The sequence below is a fragment of the Canis lupus genome, chromosome 10 (genome assembly GCF_003254725.2).
Source record: "Canis lupus dingo isolate Sandy chromosome 10, ASM325472v2, whole genome shotgun sequence".
Classification (NCBI taxonomy): Eukaryota; Metazoa; Chordata; class Mammalia; order Carnivora; family Canidae; genus Canis; species Canis lupus.
In genome coordinates this window covers 58,102,983-58,126,177 of record NC_064252.1, presented here as the reverse complement: position 1 = coordinate 58,126,177, position 23,195 = coordinate 58,102,983, and the positions used below count along the sequence as shown (strand labels likewise).

The 23,195-nt window shown below is 40.7% G+C and overlaps 1 long non-coding RNA gene across 2 annotated transcripts in view; it reads left to right on the top strand.

The window, feature by feature from the left end:
- The first annotated feature begins 12,666 nt into the window (after window positions 1–12,666).
- The window catches only part of LOC112675608 (uncharacterized), a 46,167-nt gene continuing 35,638 nt past the window's right edge, over window positions 12,667–23,195 (top strand). Inside the window, exon 1 of one of the 2 annotated variants that reach the window (XR_007413619.1) lies at window positions 12,667–12,831. This is a non-coding gene — a long non-coding RNA (uncharacterized LOC112675608). Of the gene's footprint in view, window positions 12,832–21,550; window positions 21,636–23,195 lie in introns of those variants that run through there. The other variant, XR_007413620.1, reaches the window with a different exon arrangement.

The following is a 23,195-nucleotide window of genomic DNA, read 5'->3' as shown; positions in this document are numbered from 1 at the left end:
CTGAGGAAGCTGCCTCAGCTGAAAAAAATGAAAGTGGGTAGGAACAAGGCCTGATGGGCCCTGAATTTAGGTGTTCTGGGTCTAAATCGGGAATGCAACTGAGGAGCTTTCAATCCACCAGAGCAGAATAAATGTGCGGAACAGACCATAGAAAACTGCCTACAGAGGCAATAGTTCTGTGAACCGTACTGCTCAAGGACTTTGCTGTTAGGAGAGGGAGCCTATTCAAGGAAACGTTAAAGAAAAAAATTCTTTTGTTACTGCTATGTGGAGGGCCAATTCTTGTCAAACTGTCAAATGGATCACATTGGAGCTGTCTGTGTCAGAAGCTCTGTTCTCCTCAGGTGGTCTAAAAAGGGAATCAAATAGCTCTGTTGGGAAGACCAAGGGGTAGGCCAGATTCAGGCACAGAGGAATCCTCACGTCTCTCCCTCCCTCTCTCTCCTCCTTACTTACATGTTTGTTGCACACCCTCAACTTGTGGTAGACTGTGACAATTAGCATCTGGATTTCACTGCCAATATCAATCTCCAAGAAAAACTCTGATAGGTCCTTCCTGGGTTACTTCTGTACCTTGGACAGGTCCACTAGCACTATCTGAACCACTTAGTCCACTAGCATTAAGCCAGTGCTACTGGGAGGGCAAAGCACCAACTTTATGGCTCCCCACTGCGGTCCTCCTCCCCTGTCCCTGTTGGCATTTATGGTCCTCTTGCTGCCCAACACTGCCTTCAGGTCTCCTTGAATCCACAGGCACCCTATTTCCTCCATTCCATACCTTATCTCTAGCCTTCAAAGCCCACTCTCCCATAAGGATGGAATGCATAAACAAACAAAAAAAAAGGATGGAATGCATACATTTGGAGCCTGTGACAGAAATGTTTGGAGCCTCCTGTGGTGAAAGGCGAGGGTCAGAGTCCATCAGAGTACATTATGTATGCAGTTGTCTTACCTCAGTGAGTATGTGCTGATTCAGCCCATCCCAAGTGAGGGGTGTCATTTCATTTATTTGAATTTGTGTTAGAGCTTCAGAAACCTCTCTGGCAAAATATAGCCACATTTCTTCAAAAACTTCTAGAGAAGCCTGACATTTGCCTTACCTATTCAGACAAACTCAAATTTAAAACTCCCTGAGAGTTACAGGGGTAGACGCCAGAGCCAAAAACAGCTTTCCCCAAAGCTGGGACTGTCAAAGTGGCCCGTCCTTGCCCTCACTTGAGGGAAAGTCCTCCAGAATTTAGTCAACTTCACCATGTCTCTTCTGTGCTCAGGGTTGGACCAGGGGACCAGTGGCCAGTGAAAAACCATACTGAAACCCCTACTGCCCAAATCCACCTTCTCTCACACTCAGGAAAATGTCTTCCTTACATAGTTCTCACAGCTTTGATAGATTATTTTTGTGTGTGTGTGTGTGTTTTTTTAATAGCAATTAGACCAGGAAGAAAAATCCCCTCAAAATCAGATTACAAAATTCAGAACAATATGTCAGACTCTACAGGCTAAAATACTCTTCAACACGTCTTGTTTTCTTGCTACTACAGAATGACCTCAGCCTCTAGGGTACCAGCCAGAGACTAGTTAAGGATTGACACTGTAGTGATTACCAAAGGCCTCTCTCCTGTGTCTTTGGAGAGGTCTCTATCAGCTGTGTGGATCACATCTAATAGTCATATGTACATGAGAGGCCAAAGGAATCATCTCCTCTCTGATTTCTGTATGACACTTGGCAAATACAGAGGTTCTCAACCATTGCCGCACACAGAATCACCTGGGAAGCTTTCAAAATATGCCTAGGCCCTGACTCCAACCTCAGAAGCACTGATTTAATTAGTCTAAGGTGGAGCGTAAACACTGTAAAGTATTAAAAACTTCCCAGGTGAACCTACTGTGTAGCCAGATTTGCGAACTTTCGGCATAAACAAAGATCTAGTATCCATTGAGCTCTCACTACATGTCGAGCGTTGCACTAACGTGTTCACAAGCATTATCTCATTCAGGTCACAGAAGAGCTCTACCAGGTAGTTTCCATCATTTTACCTATTTTATAAATAAGGCAATTGAACCTAAGGAGTTTTAGTCATTTAAATAACCAATAAGTTTCAGAAAAGGGAATCAGTATCTGGTCTTTCTGTCCAAAAAGTCCACATGTTGAGCAATTATGCTATCCCGTGTCCTACTACACTCTGCTACTTTCTGAACACACAGGATTATGGTTACCAAATCTAAACAGAAACAAGATATATGCTACCAAATGAGAAAAGGGGAAGAAAATGTCAAACAGGTGAGGGAGATTTGCTAAATCTAAAACAAAGATTTTGCTGCCCTACCAGCTAGGAGCTTACTTTCTTGACCTCAAGAGCACTATACAATTTCTTCTTTGGAGAAGAAAATGATGACAACGACATGGTAATAATGTGGGGATATTAGTAACCTCACTTTCTTTTAGATACTCAAAAAATTTATTAAAAGAAGATACACTTGCACACAAACACAGCACAGGATTTTAAAGAACCTAAAATTATCTGCACCAATCTTCTAATTTTACATATGAGGAACCTAGGACTCAGAGAAGTGATTTGACTTGCTCAATTTCACATGGTAGAGAGAGAGAGAGATAGAGATTTTTAAATTGATCTTTTTTTAGTTATCTCTACACCTAACATGGGGCTCGAACTCAGACCCTGAGATCAAGAGTCATATGTTCCATCCACTGAGCCAGGCAGGTGCCCCTCCTATATATTTGAAGAAATTATCACAAAGTCTCCTGACTCCTAGTTTGGGCCACTTTACCATGTCCAGTGATGGAGAGTTCTCAGGAAGATGCATCAGCACTAGAAAATACGTAACATGCTGTAATAGCACTCTTCAAACCTCTGTCCATGACATTACCAAATAAACCATGCCCATGTGCTTGTTTTGGTAGTCATAAGACAGTTTGCGGGTAGATGGCCTTCTTGGGATGGTCTCAGAGCTGTGTCCTCCATTATCTGTACCTTAAGAAATGTCTCTTTTCCAAAATGGCTTCCCAAACTGTGGGAAATGGGGATGACACTGAAGCCATACGCGTTTGGATTTTGCTTTCCCGGTGATTTCCACACTGGTTCTAGACTAACAGGTCAGGATTACTCAGGATGTTTATTCAAAAAACATATGTGTGACCTATGAGCCAGAGCTACCAAATCATAATTTCTGGATGTGAAGCCCACTTTGAAAACGACTCCGGTGATTCTTCTGCACATGAACATTTAAAAACCACTGAGCTTAAGCAGCAGCCTTTCCTGCTACAAGTGGGTTCCCAGAAGAACCAGAATAAAATCAGCAACTTCACAACCAAAAAAAAAGCTTTTATACACTCTCAGTTCTGATTCTTTACTCATGCTGACAGCTGTGACATGCCATTAGGAAATCCCTGAGGCTCTCTAGATATACCATAATCCAAGCTGGAAGGCCTAGACAAAGAGTTCTGGTTTCCCAGCCTTTTGATCTTGGGTGTCAGAGCCAACAGGGCATGCAGACTTCTGTACTCCAAGTCCTTAGAGTCCCTCAGCTCACTGATGCCTTATCTGCTGCCAAGAGGGAGAAGACAGACACTGTGCCTCCACTCTCGCCCTGCTCTGCAGTGCTTCCCTCAATCTGTGGCTTCCCAGAGAGTGACACACTGAGGCTTCTGTGGCTACTTGCCACATTTATACTTTTTATTGTGTCTCTGAGGGATTCAGCCTTCCAATTTATGCTAGCAATGTAGGCACAAGTGGATCCCTCCAAAGAACATGAAAAGGTCTTATCTCTTCATATAATGTTTCCCCCCAAAAAAGCAAAAAATTCATCAAGAACACCAGATGCCTGCTCTTTGAAATGGAGGCAACCCCTCCATATAAAAGACATCTATTCCTTTTTATTTGAGGACTGATTTTTCAAGGCATAGAAGTGCCGACTGTGACTTTACAATTGCATAGTAGCAGGCCTGCCTGACCAGAAATGTGAAACATCCTTAATTTGATGTCATGTATCTGTGATGCAGGTGGAAGCTGGAGAACAAGAACTGAAGAGAACTACTCTAACCATCTCAACCAAGAGCCCCCATCTAACTATTTGAATTAAACTGAGCCATGAACCATTATAAAATATCTAATCAAAATCTAATGAATCTTTTCAAACACAATAAAATCTATATAATAGGTCAATTTACTAATATGGAAGCAAACCAGAAAAGCCTTATTCTCCAATTTCCTGAAAAAATAAAATACTGAAGTTTAATCTGAGTTATATCCCTAGGCCAAATCCAATCCAACATGACCAAAATTGCTATGACATAATATCAAAATATACTACTGAAATGAAATTTATTTTGGACAGACACTACACTAGAACTCAATCATCAATGATAGCTTTCAGTTCTAGGAGGAGAAGTGGTAACAAAGGTGGGAAATCTATATATGAGTGTGGCCCTATGGAATGGGTTCCAAGGCATGCTTCTATGTTATGAAACTCTGCATCTGATTGCTACAGAGTCACATGACTCGAGTGGTGGGACAGGACCGACTGATGTATTTCCTCCCTCAGTCAGGAATTCCACCTGAGATGAAGCTCATGTGTGGGTTTGTCTGTGGAGACATCTGTGAGTATCTGAGGAAGACAAATGTATAAGCTAAGAAAGAAGTTGATGGCCACAAGGAAGTCAACTTAGAGGATCCAATTATACGTAGCATGCTGATGGAAAATAATTTTCTTCCTTAAAGACAAGACTTGTCATATTGCACTAAGCCAACTATCTGCAATCAAATTTTCTCTGAATGGAGGGTACAGTGGAATTCTGTGTCTAGGGTGAGACACCTACTGCTGGCACCAGCACAAGGGTTTACTTAGAGTGCTTGGCCTGAAGAGCTACCCATTAAATAGTTGGATATTGAAGCCAGTACTAACCAGTTGGAAATTTTCATCTCCTTACAATTCTCTTTAACACAGGGATACCTGGCCTCCCAAATAATGCTGACATTTAAAGATCTTGTCCTTTTTTTAAAAAAGATTTCATTTATTTATTCATGAGAGACACACACAAAGAGAGGCAGAGACATAGGCAGAGGGAGAAGCAGGCTCCACACAGGGAGCCCTATGTGGGACTTGATCCCGGGACCCCGGGATCACGACCTGAGCCAAAGGCAGATGCTCAACTGCTGAGCCACCCAGGTGTTCAGAAGACCTTGTCCTTAAAAGGCAGTGACTATTAACCACCAAAATGATTTGGCTCATTTTTGTCCTAGAGATATTTTAACACTTATTAATACTTAATAATATTTAATACTTACATGTGCCTCCCACAATATCAAAACTCAGTAGGTGTTGTTTAAATCCTTTTTTTAAATTTTTTTAAAATCTTTATTTATTTATAATAGTCACAGAGAGAGAAAGAGAGAGAGGCAGAGGGAGAAGCAGGCTCCATGCACCGGGAGCCTGACGTGGGATTCAATCCCGGGTCTCCAGGATCGCGCCCTGGGCCAAAGGCAGGCGCCAAACCCCTGAGCCACCCAGGGATCCCTGTTGTTTAAATCTTAATGTTAGATAACGTACTTGGTTGCAAAAAAAAAAAAAAAATTATGACAAAACTCTGTTTACCCTAAATGTGTTTATAAGCTATTATTAATATATTTTACACATACAAACTGGTGAAATAAAGAAGAATTCAATCTCAGGGAATCTGAGTTTGTTAAAGGCACACAAAGCATAAATATGTGTTTCTAAATATCTAGGGGTTAGAGGGCATCTTCTGCTTTATGTGAGAGGACTGGAAGGATTTGTAGGCACAGGGGACATTTTCTGTCTGGATCCAGTCTTGCACTGTTATTTCCTTTCAGTATTACTGAGAATATGTAAAAGTCAGGGAAGAGATATTAGGGGCAATTCAGCCAATAAGTCCATCAGTATATTTTTAAGTATTTGTTTTTATTCTGAAGCATGTTCCTTTCCACATTTTTCACAATTGCCCTATGAGATAGGTAAATGTCTTACATCCATTTTATAACTAAGGCTTAGCTGTGTTGGGTGACTTGCCCAAGGCTAGTCAGTCAGAAAGTGGTAGAGGTGGGACTTAAGTCCAGTGCTGCCTCCCTCCGAAGCAGTACTGAACATGATCAGATATTATGTCCTGCAGCAACTAGCTACCTACCAAGTCTTTTGTCTTGATGTGGTGTTAGGGGTGGCAGTAGGAGTGGAAAATTGCTCCAGTTTGAACCAAAAATTATAGAATTCAGATATTTTCCCAGCATGTCCACAAAACTGGAAGAATGAGCAAACTAGATATATATTTTTATGAGGTGACAGAAAGCTAATTTGCAATGATTATTGGCCTTTGGGGAATTTTGAAAAATGCCTCCTTAAATTCAAAGAATGTTTGTATGAATTCACAAGGCTCGGATATCCACTGCAGTCCATTCTGACCCAAAAGGGCCAACAGACTCAATTTAAAAATGTCATCTCTCATGATACTGTACATAGAAAACCCAAAAGACTCCCCCCCAAGATTGTTAGAACTCATACAGCAATTCAGCAGTGTGGCAGGATACAAAATCAATGCACAGAAGTCAGTGGCATTTCTATACACTAATGATGAGACTGAAGAAAGAGAAATTAAGGAGTCAATCCCATTTACAATTGCACCCAAAAGCATAAGATGCCTAGGAAAAAACCTAACCAAAGAGGTAAAGATTCTATACCTTAAAAACTACAGAACACTTCTGAAAGAAACTGAGGAAGACACAAAGAGATGGAAAAATATTCCATGCTCATGGATTGGAAGAATTAATATTGTGAAAATGTCAATGTTACCCAGGGCAATGTACACATTTAATGCAATCCCTATCACAATTCCATGGACTTTCTTCAGAGTTAGAACAAACCATCTTAAGATTTGTGTGGAATCAGAAAAGACCCCGAATAGCCAGGGGAATATTAAATAAGAAAACCATAGCCGGGGGCATCGCAATGCTAGATTTCAGGTTGTACTACAAAGCTGTGGTCATCAAGACAGTGTGGTACTGGCACAAAAACAGACACATAGATCAGTGGAACAGAATAGAGAATCCAGAAGTGGGCCCTCAACTCTATAGTCAACTAATATTCGACAAAGCAGGAAAGACTATCCACTGGAAAAAAAAGCAGTCTCTTCAATAAATGGTGCTGGGAAAATTGGACATCCACATGCAGAAGAATGAAACTAGACCATTCTCTTACACCAGACACAAAGATAAACTCAAAATGGATGAAAGATCTAAATGTGAGACAAGAATCCATCAAAATCCTAAAGGAGAACACAGGCAACACCCTTTTTGAACTTGGCCACAGCAACTTCTTACAAAATACATCCATGAAGGCAAGGGAAACGAGCAAAAATGAATTATTGGGACTTCATCAAGATAAGAAGCTTCTGCACAGCAAAAGAAACAGTCAACGAAACTCAAAGACAACCTACAGAATGGGAGCAGATATTTGCAAATGACATACCAGATAAAGGGCTAGTATCCAAGATCTATAAAGAACTTATCAAACTCAACAGCAAAGAAACAAACAATCCAATCATGAAATGGGCAAAAGACATGAGCAGAAATCTCACAGAGGAAGACATACACATGGCCAACAAGCACATGAGAAAATGCTCTGCATCACTTGCCATCAGGGAAATACAAATCAAAACCACAATGAGATACCACCTCACACCAGTGAGAATGGGGAAAATTAACAAGGCAGGAAACCACAAATGTTGGAGAGGATGCGGAGAAAAGGGAACCCTCTTGCACTGTTGGTGGGAATGTGAACTGGTGCAGCCACTCTGGAAAACTGTGTGGAGGTTCCTCAAAGAGTTAAAAATAGACCTGCTCTATGACCCAGGGATTGCACTGCTGGGGATTTACCCCAAAGATGCAGATGCAGTGAAATGGCAGGACACCTGCACCCCAATGTTTATAGCAGCAATGTCCACAATAGCCAAACTATGGAAAGAGCCTCGGTGTCCATCAAAAGATGAGTGGATAAAGAAGATGTGGTCTATGTATACAATGGAATGTTACCCACCATTTGCTTCGACGTGGATGGAACTGGAGGGTATTATGCTGAGTGAAATAAGTCAATCGGAAAAGGACAAACATTATATGATTTCATTCATTTGGGGAATATAAAACTTAGTGAAATGGAATAAAAGGAAAGGAGAAAAAATGCGTGAAAATATCAGTGAGGGTGACAAAACATGAGAGACTCCTAACTCTGGGAAATGAACAAGGGGAAGTGGAAGGGGAGGTGGGTGGGGGGTTGGGGTGACTGGGTGTTGGGCACTGAGGGGAGCACTGGGCAGGATGAGCACTGGATGTTATGCTATATGTTGGCAAATTGAACTCTAATAAAAATTTTTTTTTAAAAAAAGAATGTCATCTCTAAGAGAAAAAGGCAAGCTCAACACATTAACTCTTTTTTTTTTTTAAAGATTTATTTATTCATGAGAGACACAGAGAGAGAGGTAGAGACACAGGCAGAGGGAGAAGTAGGCTCCCTGCAGGGAGCCCGATGCGGGACTCGATCCTGGGGCTCCAGGATCACGACCTGGGCCAAAGGCAGGTGCTAAACCGCTGAGCCACCCAGAGATCTCCCATATTAACTAAATCTTAAGCATAGCATGGTGTCTCCTGCTCACTTTTGTCTGCTGCCCCAGTTGCCATCCACTCCAATACCATGGTGGTCACTGTTGGGGGTGCAAATTAACCCTAATAAGAAATTGGGACTTAATGCAGGCTGCCTTTGTGTAACATAGAAAGTCACATAGACACAGAGAGTGCCAAAGCCTACCTCATCTTGTCTTAGACCATGTAGGCTTTGGTACATTAAGTGAGAAGCTTGAGAAGTGGCAATGGGGTTTGTGGCTATGAAGTAATTGACATGATCTGCTACAGACATCCAAGAAAAATTTCAGAGTTGCTCCTAAAGGGGAAGAGAATGACAATAGTTGTTCATACCACACACCCACACACACACACACACACACACACACACACACCAGAAGTAACAATATTACTATTATTATTATTTACTGTTTAGACAACTTTGGAGGAGGAATTGAAAACGAAGAAGGCTTGACTTAGCAGTGAAAAAAGAAGTGGTTCATTCCAGGAAAGAAGATTGGAATGTGAAGAGATAGAGAGACCAGTGTGATCAAAGACCAAGCACTACTGTAAAATTGAAATGATTTCTATATCTTCTAATAACTCCCTTTTTTTCCTCTATTGTAGAGGCCCCACTAAATTTGATTGAAGCTACACAAAATGCATTTCTTAACAGATCGCTTCTCCAACACCATAAATGTATTGTGTAAGAACGTCCTATTCTTTATTATAATTCAAATAACTGTCAAAATAAAATGTTAGTTGCTTCTCTAGTCAGAATAGTCCCTTTAGGCTGTGAAAGAAATGATAATTAAAGACAATCCCCACTGGATGCCATTGATCTTTCACTCAGGATTGAAATCTTTCTGTAAGAAATCAGGACTGACATAATCTAACATGTGCATGTAAAGTGTCAGTATGAGTATTTAATTTCAAATGCTGATTACAAAAAAAAATTACATTGCAGTGTTTTTAAAGCATTAGTACTTAATTGTCCCCTTTTTGCTATAAATTGCTTAATTTTAAAATGAGTATAATGCATAGCTTCATATATATTACTTTTTAATTTATAGTCATATATACAATCACCTGCATGCTACCAACTTTTTGTTGTTTCTGTGGTTTGGGGGTGGTTCTGATGTTTTTGGGGTTCATATGATAAACTAAAAATTGAACATCTTGCCATAGAAATAATTTTCTATGGAAGAATTTAGAATGTAAATCAACAGTTACGGTGGTAAAACACACTATGGCAGCAAAACGATAGATTTTTGTTGTCCTTTGTTGTTGTTGATTAGTTTTATGGGATTTTGTTTCTGCTGTTTATCAGTTTAGTTTCTTTTATCTAGGAAAGATTTTATCTAATTCCAGTCCCATTGACTTTTTCTGGACACACCTTTCTCCTTCATTTGCTATGTTAAATAATTTGAACTGTTATTTTGCAGTTGAGAATTTTAAAAGCCTATTTGAAGACCACAATAATTAATTTATTCATAAAAAGAACACAATGTGGGTACCTACCACATTCCAGGCACTGTTTTTGGACACTCAGAGTACAAACCAAAAAAGGCTTTGAATTCATAAGTTTATATCCTATATACAACCTAGTAAACAAAAAGTAAATTGTATGTTAGTATGTAAAAAGGTAATTAGTGCTATGGCAAAAATAATAAAATGGAGCACAGCAAGGCAGAATATGAGTAGAGGAAGTTGCCATCATACACAGGGTGGGGAGGAAAGCCTTAAAGGAGTGGAAGAGGTTAGCAGTGGGGATAACAAGGAAAGGAGCATTCTCAGAGAGACAGTGCAAGTGACATAGGGTGGAGTTAATCTCCTGAGCTCAAGGAAGGGAAAGAAGGCCAGTGTTCTATAACGGAGTGAGGAGTGAAGGCCAGAAGATAATATGGGGACTCACAAGCCCCCACAAGTACTTTAGATTTTACTCTTAGGAGGAAAGCCATTGAACATTTTTGAAGGAGTGACACAATCTAATATAAGTTGTAATGGGTTCACTCTGGTTGCTCTGTGGTGATTGTAGACAGTCACGACAAGGCTCTTGGGAAGGTCAGATAGGAAGCTGCTACCACTTGCGGGTGTGACAACGTGGTGGCACAGACCAGAAAAGCAGCTGTGGACACGATGAGAGGTGGTGGGATAATACATACGTTTAAAGTAATGTTGTGGGATTTGCTGATAGATTGATGTGAGGAAAAAAAGAAAGAAGTCGAAGATGGCTGGCCTTAAGGGTTTTGGGATAAGCAACCAGGATAGAGCCCTCATCACTTGTAAAAAACACATAGCCAAAGAGTAGACTTCAATGGAGCAAGAAGTCAAAAAGTGGAGATTGTACTTCTGATTTCTTGTAGAGCATGTAAGAAGCTCAGCAGTCATCACTTCATTACAACAAGTAAAAATCTGAAAAAACTGAAAAATCATCAACTCCTCTTAGATCGCTTAGAGAAGTAAGGCCACAGGACAAACCGATGCTCTCAAAATTGGAGAGACAGACAGATGAATGCACAGAATCACAACTCACTCAAGAAAAAAAGATCCATGCACAGAAACCACCATGAGAACCAGTGCCAGTGTTGGAAAACCTCATCTGTAATTGATGAACTGCTGGAGCCCCAGGCAGGCACGTCTGAGAGTTTCAAACTTCAGGGGACCCAATCACAGGGGTATCTGCACCCCTTTGTGAGTTTTACCTCCAGAAACTTTTTTAATTTAAAATTTAAAAGCATTCTGTTCTTAGTAAGGCTTGCCCTTAGGAGAAACTATTTCACCAGAGCCTAAGCTGCTGGTTTTCATCACAGCCCAGCCTACTGAAGGAAGGTAAATACCCAGCTGCTTCCTCTAACCATTCTGTCCTAAGGGAAGAAAAACTTGAGGAGCTCACTATAAGACTGAGACTGACTCATGAAACCTTAGACTGCTTCCCCTCATCCTCACACCTCACCACTACATAACTAACGGCCTTTTATCTAGTATGTCATGTTCACCTTTGAAAAGTTTCCAAAAAATTTACAAGACATATTAAAAGGAAAAAAATATGGCTTAGAAGAGAGGAAACAAGCATTAGAACGAGTCAGAAATGACAGGAATGTTGGAATTCCTAGAGCAGGAATTAAAAAACAAACAATATCCTGAGGAGTTTAACGCAAAAAGTAGACAACATACAAGAAAAGATGGATAATGTAAACAGAGATACGGAATTCTATGAAAGAATTAAAAAATAAATACTAGTTATTAAAAATACTGTAACAGGGATCCCTGGGTGGCGCAGCGGTTTGGCGCCTGCCTTTGGCCCAGGGCGCAATCCTGGAGACCCGGGATCGAATGCCACGTCGGGCTCCCGGTGCATGGAGCCTGCTTCTCCCTCTGCCTTTGTCTCTGCTCGCCCCTCTCTCTCTCTCTCTCTCTGTGACTATCATAAATTAAAAAAAAAAAAAAAAATTTAAAAAAAATAATAAAAAAATAATAATAAAAATACTGTAACAGACACAAAGAATACCTTGATGGATTCATTAGTAAACTTGATACAGCTGAGGAAAGAATCTCTGAGCTTGAAGACAGGACAATAAAAATTTCTAAAACCGAAAAGCAAAGATGAAAATCCAGGTCAGACCACATGGCAAGCCACCTGGATTAGCAGAAATGCTAGCTAAGATTGAGAGGAGTTTAAAATAGGTGACAGAGAAAAAAGATAATGAAAATCAACTGAGCCTTGGGACCCACTGCAACAGAAAGGGTTGTAGTTCATCCTGTTAATTCTTGTAACTTTTCCCTAGAAGTTCTGATGACCACCATCTGGAAGAATCTGAGACTTAAATGTTAGATCCAAATGATCAGAACAATGCGCAGGATGCGACACCAATGGAAATTGTTCATATTATACCCAGATCGCACTTAGATATCCTTTATTGTTTCTGTCTGCCCACAATTTTGCCTCCAGTGACCTGTACCTGTGACTCTTCTTAGACCTACTGTCCTCAGGCTCCCAGAGCCATTTGTGCAGAGAGCTGGAAATATCTGGACTTCACGTTCTCACCGCCACCGTGCCCATGCCCTTGCTCCACACTCGGTGCTTCACAAGTGACTGATGGCACAGCAGGATGAAAGCCAGCTTACTTGCCTTGGCTCAGGACTAACTCTGAGGGGTAATTTACCCTCCAGTGTTCCCTTGAAGCAGGTACCTCCAGAAATGATGCCCTTGCTTGGTTTCTCCTCCCTTCTTCTTCTATTTCCTTCATTTAATTTCTGGCTTCTCTGCAGAGCACTTCTCTTGTACAACAATTCTTAGCTCAGAGTCTGCTTCTTGGAAGCCCAACCTAAAACATTTTTGCTATAAGCTTTCATTCCACTTTGGACTTCCACTTCATATTACTCAATTCATGGGCAATTCCTTGTTCAAAAATCTATCATTCTACTGGTATATGAATGGCATAAGTGGAGGGACTGGTTGTCCCTACTGTTGCATTCCTGTGTCCAACCTAGTTTGTGGCACATAGATGGAAATTCATGCTGGATTATGAGTGAATGAACAAACCAAGAGGGTCAAGATTAATTAGTGAATTAATAACATGTTTATAAGGTTATTTTAAGGAAACGATGCTTTATTATTTTTTTTATTTAAAGCTTATATTTATTCATGAGAGACACACAGAGAGAGAGGCAGAGTCATGGGCAGAAGGAGAAGCAGGCTCCCTCTGGGGAGCCTGATGCAGGATTCTATCCCGGGATTCTGGGATCACGACCTAAGCCAAAGGCAGAGGCTGAACTACTGAGCCACCCAGGTGCTCCCAATGCTTTATTTTTTTAAAGCAGCTTTAATTAATTAACCAAAGATAGATAAGCAAGCCTTATTACTGAAAAATAGAAGTCCTTAAGAATATGCATGTCAGTTTTCAACCTTCTGGGCATTCTTTCTCTGTACTGTCTACTCTGATTACTTTCCTTAAAAGGGAAGATAGAATCAAGATGGGAGCCAAGCAGGTACCCAATCACACTGGGTACCAAAATTATTCTGGCTATTCTTCCCCTGTAGGTTCCATCCTTACAGCTACAGTGAATTGAGTGATGTTCAGAATATCTGATTCTTTGAACCGCATCACCAAGACATACATGGTGAGCAGCCACTGCTACTGCTCATGTCTGCTAAGCGAGGCCTCAGCAAATGGTTTGGGTCGTTAGAGCAGTAAATACAGGAGAGAAAACTTGTCCATTAATCAACACACGGGGAGCTCTTCATTGGCCAGAAAAGGAACTGACAATCTTTTGGTGTGTGTTCTCAGTCACTTAATGACACCATATTGCTGCAAGAAGATTCCCTGAATAATTTTAAAGCAAGGAGTACAGAAGAGAAGGATACATGGGAAAAAAAAATCAGAGTCAGTTCTCTATGCTAGTCTGCCTAGAATTTTAACTACCAAACTAAGCCAATCTGAATTATTTTAAATCTTTTTTCAAGTCCTCTTCTCCCTCTGTGAGATGAATACACTTCCTGCAATACACATGCCAATTTTGAGTTGTAACATGGAAAAAGATGTGTTCACTAATCATGGGACTTTGGCTCCAACTGACACCATCTTCCTTTGGGAGCTAAAGAAACTTTCCTAAGATAAAAGAAATCAGGGTCCCTGCTACAAGTTGAAGAGATTCTTAGGGCAGAAAAAGTCAATGTACATTGTCTTTGGAGAGGTTTTCTTTATAAAAGCCTCATGCCAACATTTTAGAAATAGCTATACCAGCTGGGAAAAGAATGAGGACTATGCCTGACTTTACCTACTAAAAAGAAAGATAATTCAGGTAGCTTTTAACTCAATTATTAAATCTTTGTTTAAGTGTAAATGCAAATTAACTGTATTAAAATATATATAATTTATGTGTTCCAAATTTCAGATGAAAGGCTTATTCACAGAAGCAAATGTAAAAAGGAAATAAAATCCCTTAGTTTGCAGCAGTGCTGTTTTATTTTTGTTTTGCATTTATTGTGGTTAATTTAGAAGTTCCTTCATGCTGTTCCTGTGGCTTGATAATCATTTGATAAAGGCAGCCTGATGGTGAGGTTTTTAATTCCTGAATTTATAATATGGTTCTGTCAAAACAAAATAAAAATCCAATGAGCTTAAAAAAGAAGACACTAGAATGGTTAATACAGATTAATAAATCAGGAAAGGAAAATAAGGATTGAGAAAAAAATAGGAATTCAAAGATGTTCACCAGAGTGGTTAATGCTATTATATGACTGAACTTCAAAACTTGGCTCTAGACTTCTTGACAACCAGACAAGAGGTAAGTTTAAACAGTCCAAATAAGAGAGGGAGAAAAAACCCAACTCATTCACTCTATGAGACAATAACATCTTCCAACTATAAATTTTAGACTGAATTTTTCATTTGAGAGTATATATAACAGATTCTATTTGATCAATGGACATTATTCTTGGTAACATTTTTACAGCAAACACATGGTCATTTCACAATATCATATTTGGTTAATTATTTAATGCAACTGAGTGAAGGTGATTCTATGAACCAAACTTATATGTCAAATGTCAGTGATCTAATTTGTTGTGGGGTTTTGGGTTTTTTATCTTGTTTTGTTTTTTGTTTTCTTAGGGGGAAGATTGTAGAGGGGGCGGGGGGGGGGGAGAGAGAATCTTAATGAATCTTTTTTTTTTTTTTTTAATTTTTATTTATTTATGATAGGCACACAGTGAGAGAGAGAGAGGCAGAGACACAGGCAGAGGGAGAAGCAGGCTCCATGCACCGGGAGCCTGACGTGGGATTCGATCCCGGATCTCCAGGATCGCGCCCTGGGCCAAAGGCAGGCACCAAACCGCTGCGCCACCCAGGGATCCCGGGGAGAGAGAATCTTAAGCAGGTTCCACATCCAGCACAGAGCCTAATGCGAAGCTCAATCTCATGACCCTGAGATCGTGACCTGAACTGTAATCAGGAGTCGAACGCATAACCAACTGAGCTGCCCAGGTGCCCTCTAATTTGTTTTAATAACAGCTTTAAATTACCAAAAATAGTGAATACTCTATTTTTCCTAAATGGAACTTTTCTCAGCCAGGTTTTTGTTTAGAGCTAGATGGTATGGGATCCCTGGGTGGCGCAGCGGTTTAGTGCCTGCCTTTGGCCCAGGGCGCGATCCTGGAGACCCGGGATCGAATCCCACGTCAGGCTCCTGGTGCATGGAGCCTGCTTCTCCCTCTGCCTGTGTCTCTGCCTCTCTCTCTCTCACTGTGTGCCTATCATAAATAAATAAAAAATTTAAAAAAAAAGATTTAGAGCTAGATGATAGAAAAATTAGATCATACCCTCTGACCAGTGATTTGAGAAGCAAATTTCTATACTGACTGTGCATTGAAGGAAGCTCCCCATTTTTTGGAAACAAAATGAACAGGTGGGTAACTGACCTTTTCTTATAACAACTGACAAACACCTTACCATTCTCCTTTGGATTAACTGATGATCCATCAATGCCCACAGGTGAGCTTTTGTTAGAAAACCAATAAGTTTTGTTAGAAAAAGATCTTAGAGTGATCCAGTATTTAAATAAACCATAGATTTTGATACCCTTACTTTGCAAAACATGGTATAGGCTTATAGCACTTATTCTTTTTGAGAAATGTACAATGATGCCGGTGATCACAGCTTCCCTTTCTACATGACACTGTATGCTTTAGCTATAACAACAACAATAGCGGTAATGAAAGCATTATTTATCACAAACTTATTTGCGGAGCACTGTTTGCAGTCATTTACAAATAACTCCTGTAATCTTCACAAAAGATATGTAAATTATTATCTCCACTATATAGATGAGAATACTGAAGTAGGAAGCTCAAGGTCACACAGCTAATAAGAGTTGGAGCTCAGGAAGTATAATTTTCCAAGACTGTGCTCTTAACCACTATGTTTAAAAAGAACAGCTATAAGAATTAGAAGAGGAGAAACACACTTATCATGTAATACTTCTCAGATAATCATGAGATTGTCTATAAAGGAAATTCAACGGCATATAAACAAATTAACCATTCTCCAGAGTTACTTGATAAAAGAGCAACAAAGGAAAATAAACAGGTTCTCATAGCTCTGTAATAACCAACTAGAAAAAAATGTAACAGAACCTCTCACCCACAAAATCAACAAAAACTATAGAGCATCTAGGAATAAATGCAACAAAAAAATGTGTACGACCTTCATGAATAAACTGCAAAGCGTAATGAAAAGATATAAATAAATCTAAATAAATTTAAAGAGTAAGGGGTGGGAAAACAATGTTCTATTTTAGATAGGTCAATTCCAAGCAAACTCTGAAGAAGGATTATTTATGAATGTTGATAAATTAACCTCCAAAATTCATATGGAAGAGAGTCAAGACTGAAGAAAAAGAACATATCATAATAGAAAGAAGACACAGGAATTTTAAATAATACAGTAAGTATTGGAGGAGGTTGAGAAGATATGACCTCCAGTTGTCCCAGAGCCTGACCCAGGCAATCAGAGGCTCCTCCACACACCCCCACACAGTTCCCACAGTTGGATCCACCTTCAAGCGCTGTGGCTTTGAGAGAGCAATATGCTATTGAGAGCATCTGGATGGTACACATGATGAAGCCCTATTACCACCTCTCTATATAAACTCCTGAGTCTGGCAGGCAGGTGTGAAGATCTACTTATTCTGCAGACCCCCAAGACGAGCCTCGTAAGTTCTCTTATTAAAACTGCCTCCTACCAGTCTGGAGTGGCCTGCCTCCTTCCATCTCTCTGTACTCTCTGTGTGTGAAACCATTTTCAGATTTCACTTAGGGAATCTGAGGTTGCAAACTGGTGGGCCCAGCAAAAACACAAAAACAAAAACAAAATCAGAAGAATGGGTCTTGGGAAAAGGGTGTCTGAGAGGGAAATCCTGAATTGGCCTTTGACCTCTGTGTGGGGAGGGGTGGCCCAGATATTAGATGGTCATGGACCCCTACATGACTACGGGAATGCCCTGAAAATGCCAGCTGGTCTGATGTGCCAGTTTGAGGAACAGTGCAGAGAGCACCATGCAAGGAAGGGAGAGGCAATGGGCTTGCCTCTCCTGGGAGCGTTTGGGCTGGCCACCCATGTCTGGCTGGAGGTGAGAGCTTGAAGAGCCGAGGTTAGAGAAGCACTTGACCATGTAGGTTCCCCTGCAGACCTTGGGGCAGGCTGACAAGAGACCTTAGCCTGCTGTTCTGCAGAACTAGGAGGGTGTGTAAACTGCCCTAGATTAAGGTAAGAGGCCTTGTAACAGAGCCTGATTAGGATGCTAAGCAGTGGAACCTCTGAGAAGGTGAGGAGAGTGAAGAGCAGGATGTTATGTTGATAGTGAAATGACTGAGCTAGTACATGCTGTCCTACCGTTAATGCAAAGGCAAGCAGGAGCCTCAGCAACCCCCAACAATCCCAGCCAGCAGGCAACCCCGCAGTTCAGAAACCATTCGGGATAAGAGAATGAATGCCTGCTGGCTTACTGATTCAGTGCCAAATTCCAGCAACATGCCAGGAGCCCACATGCCCAGGGAGTTCCCCTTTTTGAGCCAAACTTCCCAGCAGGCTAGACTAATCCAATACTCAGGGAATGAGTACCCTCTCCTCACCCCAGCACCCTACAGACATTGCCTTCAGGCAGGATGTGTGGCCAATTTTCTCTAGCTCCTGCCCAGTCGGAGAAATCCCAATTCCCTCCCATGTCCCATTGCCCCACAAGCCAAGCCTGCATAGAGTCCCTGGTCTTTTGCTGGGAACATCTATGAGGGAGAGGGTGGGCCGTGAACCCAAAGAAAATTCAATGCCCAGACACCACCTTAAAGTTTTGGGTAAGATGTGCATTGTTACAGAATCTGTAATTTGTTGACCAAGAAAAGAGGCAGAATTAAAATCACTTATTTGAGGTCTCAGAATTGCAGTTTAAGGAATCCCGATTTTGGACAATAATCCAAACAGTCCTCTGTGGCCCCCCAGCAACACTCTGGGTGTGGGGGAAGTCAAGGGTTCCTGAAGACAAAAGGGAATGCTAAGCTGTATGTTATTTACAAAGAATTCTGAATAGTATTAGTGGTAGAAAACTAAGCCTGATTGAATATAATGGGTTGCTAAGACTATAAGCAAAGTCTCCTACTGTAGCAAGTTGCTTGACCTTAAGTCTGTGTTCTTGGAATATTTGTGGTTTGGCCCATTTTACAAGTTCATGGTTTTTCTGGTGAGGATGTATATAGATAAGGCTCATCTTCTTAGTGGCCTCCTGGTTCCATTTTAAAACCCCTTGACACAAATGACCCCTATTTGTTTCACCTTTTCCCTTTCCCCCTTTTAATGAAGATCTTTCTCTGAAGACATCTGATCAACTATTTCTTTAGTCTCATGTCAATGGGATGGACCTGTCCCAGGAAATCCTATCCCACATCAGGAGGATTTTTAAATTTTTGATGGTTTGTTTTAAAGAGTCCCTGTCATTGGGGTCAGGCCACACTGAGCAACAAGGTGACAGCTGGGAAATGGTTCTCAGGCCGTGTCCGCATTCGGGCTTTGTTAAACTGCCTCGAGGTTTAGGTGAATTAGTTCATTGAGTGACCATGATCAGATGTTTGTAGAGGTTTTAGATGGACCTTTCTTAGCAAGGTGATAACATAAGAGCAATTAGCAATAACCTAAAAACGTCCCGGTCAGTCGGCATTAATCCAGAATGTTAAGAATGTTTATGAAATACCTAAAGGCTCAGTAAACTTAGCAGTGTGATAGAGATCTAAGGAAATAAAACCTTGTATCAGTTGTTGGCAAGTTGGAAGGCTAGTACAATGCATATTTCATATTTTAACAAATTTGAGTCCAGTGTAAATATGGATGGAGTCCTTGTTGGCAATTTTTCTTACTTTTTTTTTCCACTTTACTCATGGTTTCCTGGAGAAAACCTCAATCCCTTGAGGCCAGAGTGGTTTCATTACCTGCTCCAGTTCCAGTACTATTTAGTCCCTTGTTGGCTGCAGGTGGAGGGGAGTGGGTGGTGTATAGCTTGTGAGAAAGCCAACTGCTAATTCCTTCAATTCAATTCTTTTGGTCCATAAACCCATCCTGATGAAAAGCATCTAACTTGGTCATCTCTGCAAACATAAGCTGTGCAGTTGGGTGAGTTATAACAGTGATTACAATTTTTCTTTTTTTTTCTTTTTTCTTAATTTTTATTTATTTATGATAGTCACAGAGAGAGAGAGAGAGAGAGGCAGAGACACAGGCAGAGGGAGAAGCAGGCTCCATGCACCGGGAGCCCGACGTGGGATTCGATCCCGGGTCTCCAGGATCATGCCCTGGGCCAAAAGCAGGCGCCAAACCGCTGCGCCACCCAGGGATCCCAATTACAATTTTTCATAAGCCTTCGATCAGCCTAATAATATGTATTAAGATTAATAGTAATAACCAGTTGGTGCCATCCTTCTTAACCATGATCCTATTCCTGATGATCACCACCTAGAGATGGAAGTAATCCCCAAGTCCTGGCATTCATCCCACCTGGCTAATAGGTTGATAATATCCTTTCTGGTTTTCAGTTCTTGTGTTATTTTGCCAGACTGATTAACATAAAAGCAGCTCTCTTCTAATAGAGCACAAGTACATCTTTGCTGTGCCATCAAGATATCCAGTGCACTTCTATTTTGTAAGACCATTTCTGCCAGGTATTAGTTTTAGTTTGTTGATAGTTAAATGCTTGAACAGAAGTACTGAATGTGGTAGTCAAGATTATGGATCGGGTGCATATTGCCTTTTCCAAGTCTGATACTCCAAAGAAAGAAGGTCTTGGGCAAGGACACGAGCAAGGCCCTGTCTGTCTATAATTGGGTTATTGGTTGACATCCATCTAAAAGTATAATCTTCCCTGCTTTTCCAAAGCCTTTTTAATTAGTAAGAGAAGGATCCCAGATTTGGTGTATGGGAAGTTGGAAGGAAGAATCTTTCTAATGGTGGTATCAGGGGCAAAGATAACAACTTCAATATACCCTTTCCATAGAAAGATTGGAGTAAATGTTGGTGCCACAGAAACACTCAGAGAAATGCCAGTACCTTCTAGGAACAATGCATAAGTGGGTCCTTCTGCTCGGCCTTTTTCAGTTTCAAAGGCAGAAATCTCCTAATCAGAAATGTAGTCCTCTTCAGAGTACACAATCAGGTTTACTAGAATCATGTGAGTGATTGTAGGAGCACCTTCTATCTCTATGCACTTGAGGCAATAAATGAGTTTGATTGTTGGGTCTGATTTGGGCTAAGATATGGGATGCTTCCAGGAAAAAGATAGGTGGAATTAGGCTTCCACCATCTTTCAGATTTCTGATTAATTCTCCCTATTGACCATTAAGGGGAGCACATCTGCTTTCCAATGTTCAGTTCCTTTATAAATTTCATTTCCCCACCATAAGGATACATTAAAAGTTGCATAGACTTCCATGTGGAGTGGATTCATGATCATCTGAATCCTATAAAAGCCAAACATTCAAGGGAAGATAACCAATGCCATTTTTATTTTTAAAACATAAAATCATTAGTCAATGTCCAGATTTGAGAGGTATTCTCTATGAGCAGGGACAACCCAGTGGAAGGCAATTATGTCTAAGGCATGTTTTCCAGGTGCAAGTTGGTGAGTATTTTTCAAAGAATATAGGGGCGAAGGACAGGCCACCCCAAGGCACCTTTGACATGAAGATTCATTTGAGTTGAAGACAATTGAGACTCTGTAGGCTCAGGAGAAACTTAATTACCTAGAAGAATCTAAATTGAGGGTCTTTCCTAGACTAATGATTGTTACCAGAGATAAATCTTATGAGTGACCCACCTGTATGGCAGGGCAAAACTCTAATTACTGAACATCTGTTTTTCTTATTGCCTAGGACTTGTAATCCTTCCCTTCAAAGTCCAAGACTCTTCCACTCTTCTCCTTAGTTCAGGATGTCTGACATACAGCTGGCAGAAGGTACGATTTCTTACCATGTCAGTCACACTGAATCTGTAGGGTCTGATGGAGTGTGTTGAGTCTTTTTTTTCTCTAAATTTAGATTAGCAGGAGGAAATATTTGTGAAACTATTTCCTCGGGCTTAGAGACTCTTTGGCTAAATATGATATTTTGGCTATTGATCATTTCTTCCCAGGGATGGTCTTTGTTTTTCTTTGTCTTCTCTGTCCTAATGTGCACAGGAGAAAGGCTGCTGCTAATACACCTCTGGGAAGCCAATTTGACACAATTGGTAAGCACTGGTTGAACACTGAAAACCTGTTAGAGCGCTTGCCACCTAACTCAAAGACTTCAGTGTTAGGATAAGTTGGTCATAGAATGGCTTAAATTGACACTAGATCATCTGCCAACCTCCAGAAAACTTTTGTGCATGAAAATACACTGTAAAACAACCCTTGGTTCCCAACCCCACAGCACAATCTTCTGAGAGATGCAAGTTTTTGATAAAGCTGTTAATGTGCATATGCCAAATAAGATTTTTCCTTTCATCTTGCTCATGTCCTAAGAGCTTGGCTTTGTGGCCGCTGAGAATATTCTCTTTGGTCTCCAACACCTAGAGAGTGTACTTACTTGGTGACCACTTGAATAGAGTGGGGTTCTGAGTCTTTTGGTTGTGCCAGTTCTCAAGGGAGTGTCATGAGAAGTCCCAGCCCATTAGAATCTTTGTCATCTGAATATTCATTGCCTTTTAGTGCTGGAAAATATCACTTGCCCAGTGTCCCACATTAGCAGGTGTGTGACTGGAGGTGTCTGATATCTTTGTAGACCAGAAACTGTTTTCACTACATCATCCTTACTGCCTGTACAAAGAAGACCTCTACTTTTACGTTGCCAGGTGAACTGGGGAGACCCTGGGCTCTGAGTCCACAACCCATCCCAAAGATGTTGCTGAAGGCTCTTGATCTTGTCAAGAGAAAAACTCAAGGACAGACACAACATAGTAGATAAGTGACACAACCAGGAAAGTTTATTAAAAAGTATACTCTCAAAATGTGGAGTGGGCAAGCTTGAGGAAGAACATGAGTGGCATGCCCTGGGTTTCTTTTTATTGTCAATTGTTAATTAGGTGGCATATTTATTACTTGGGATGAGTATTTCTTAGAAGCAGGGTTGGTTTCATGCCTTTTTTTTTTTTTTTCTTCATTTGGTCGGGGTTTTCTGGCCAACTTTATCAGCCATCTTGGGTCTATGTGGTTTGATCTGGCTTCTTGCAGCTTTGTTTTGGAGTGCTGCCTGGACAGGTCTGATTTTCCAGATAGCTGAATATGACTTCCTCTTTGTTGGCCTACAGGTATCCTGTTAGAACCTAACTGCCTCTAACACTTAGACTAATTTTGGAAGTAAACTTTGGGATTGTGGGGGCTACATCATCTACGCTCTCTGGACACTTGTGTTTTTGGTTAAACCTACGAGCTTTTAATGGCTTGAGTTACTATTGAAATTAATAAGTTCCTACTCATCAATGGCCAGATGATCTTTTAAATTGGTTTTCTTTGAAATATATATTTTTATAAAGAGCC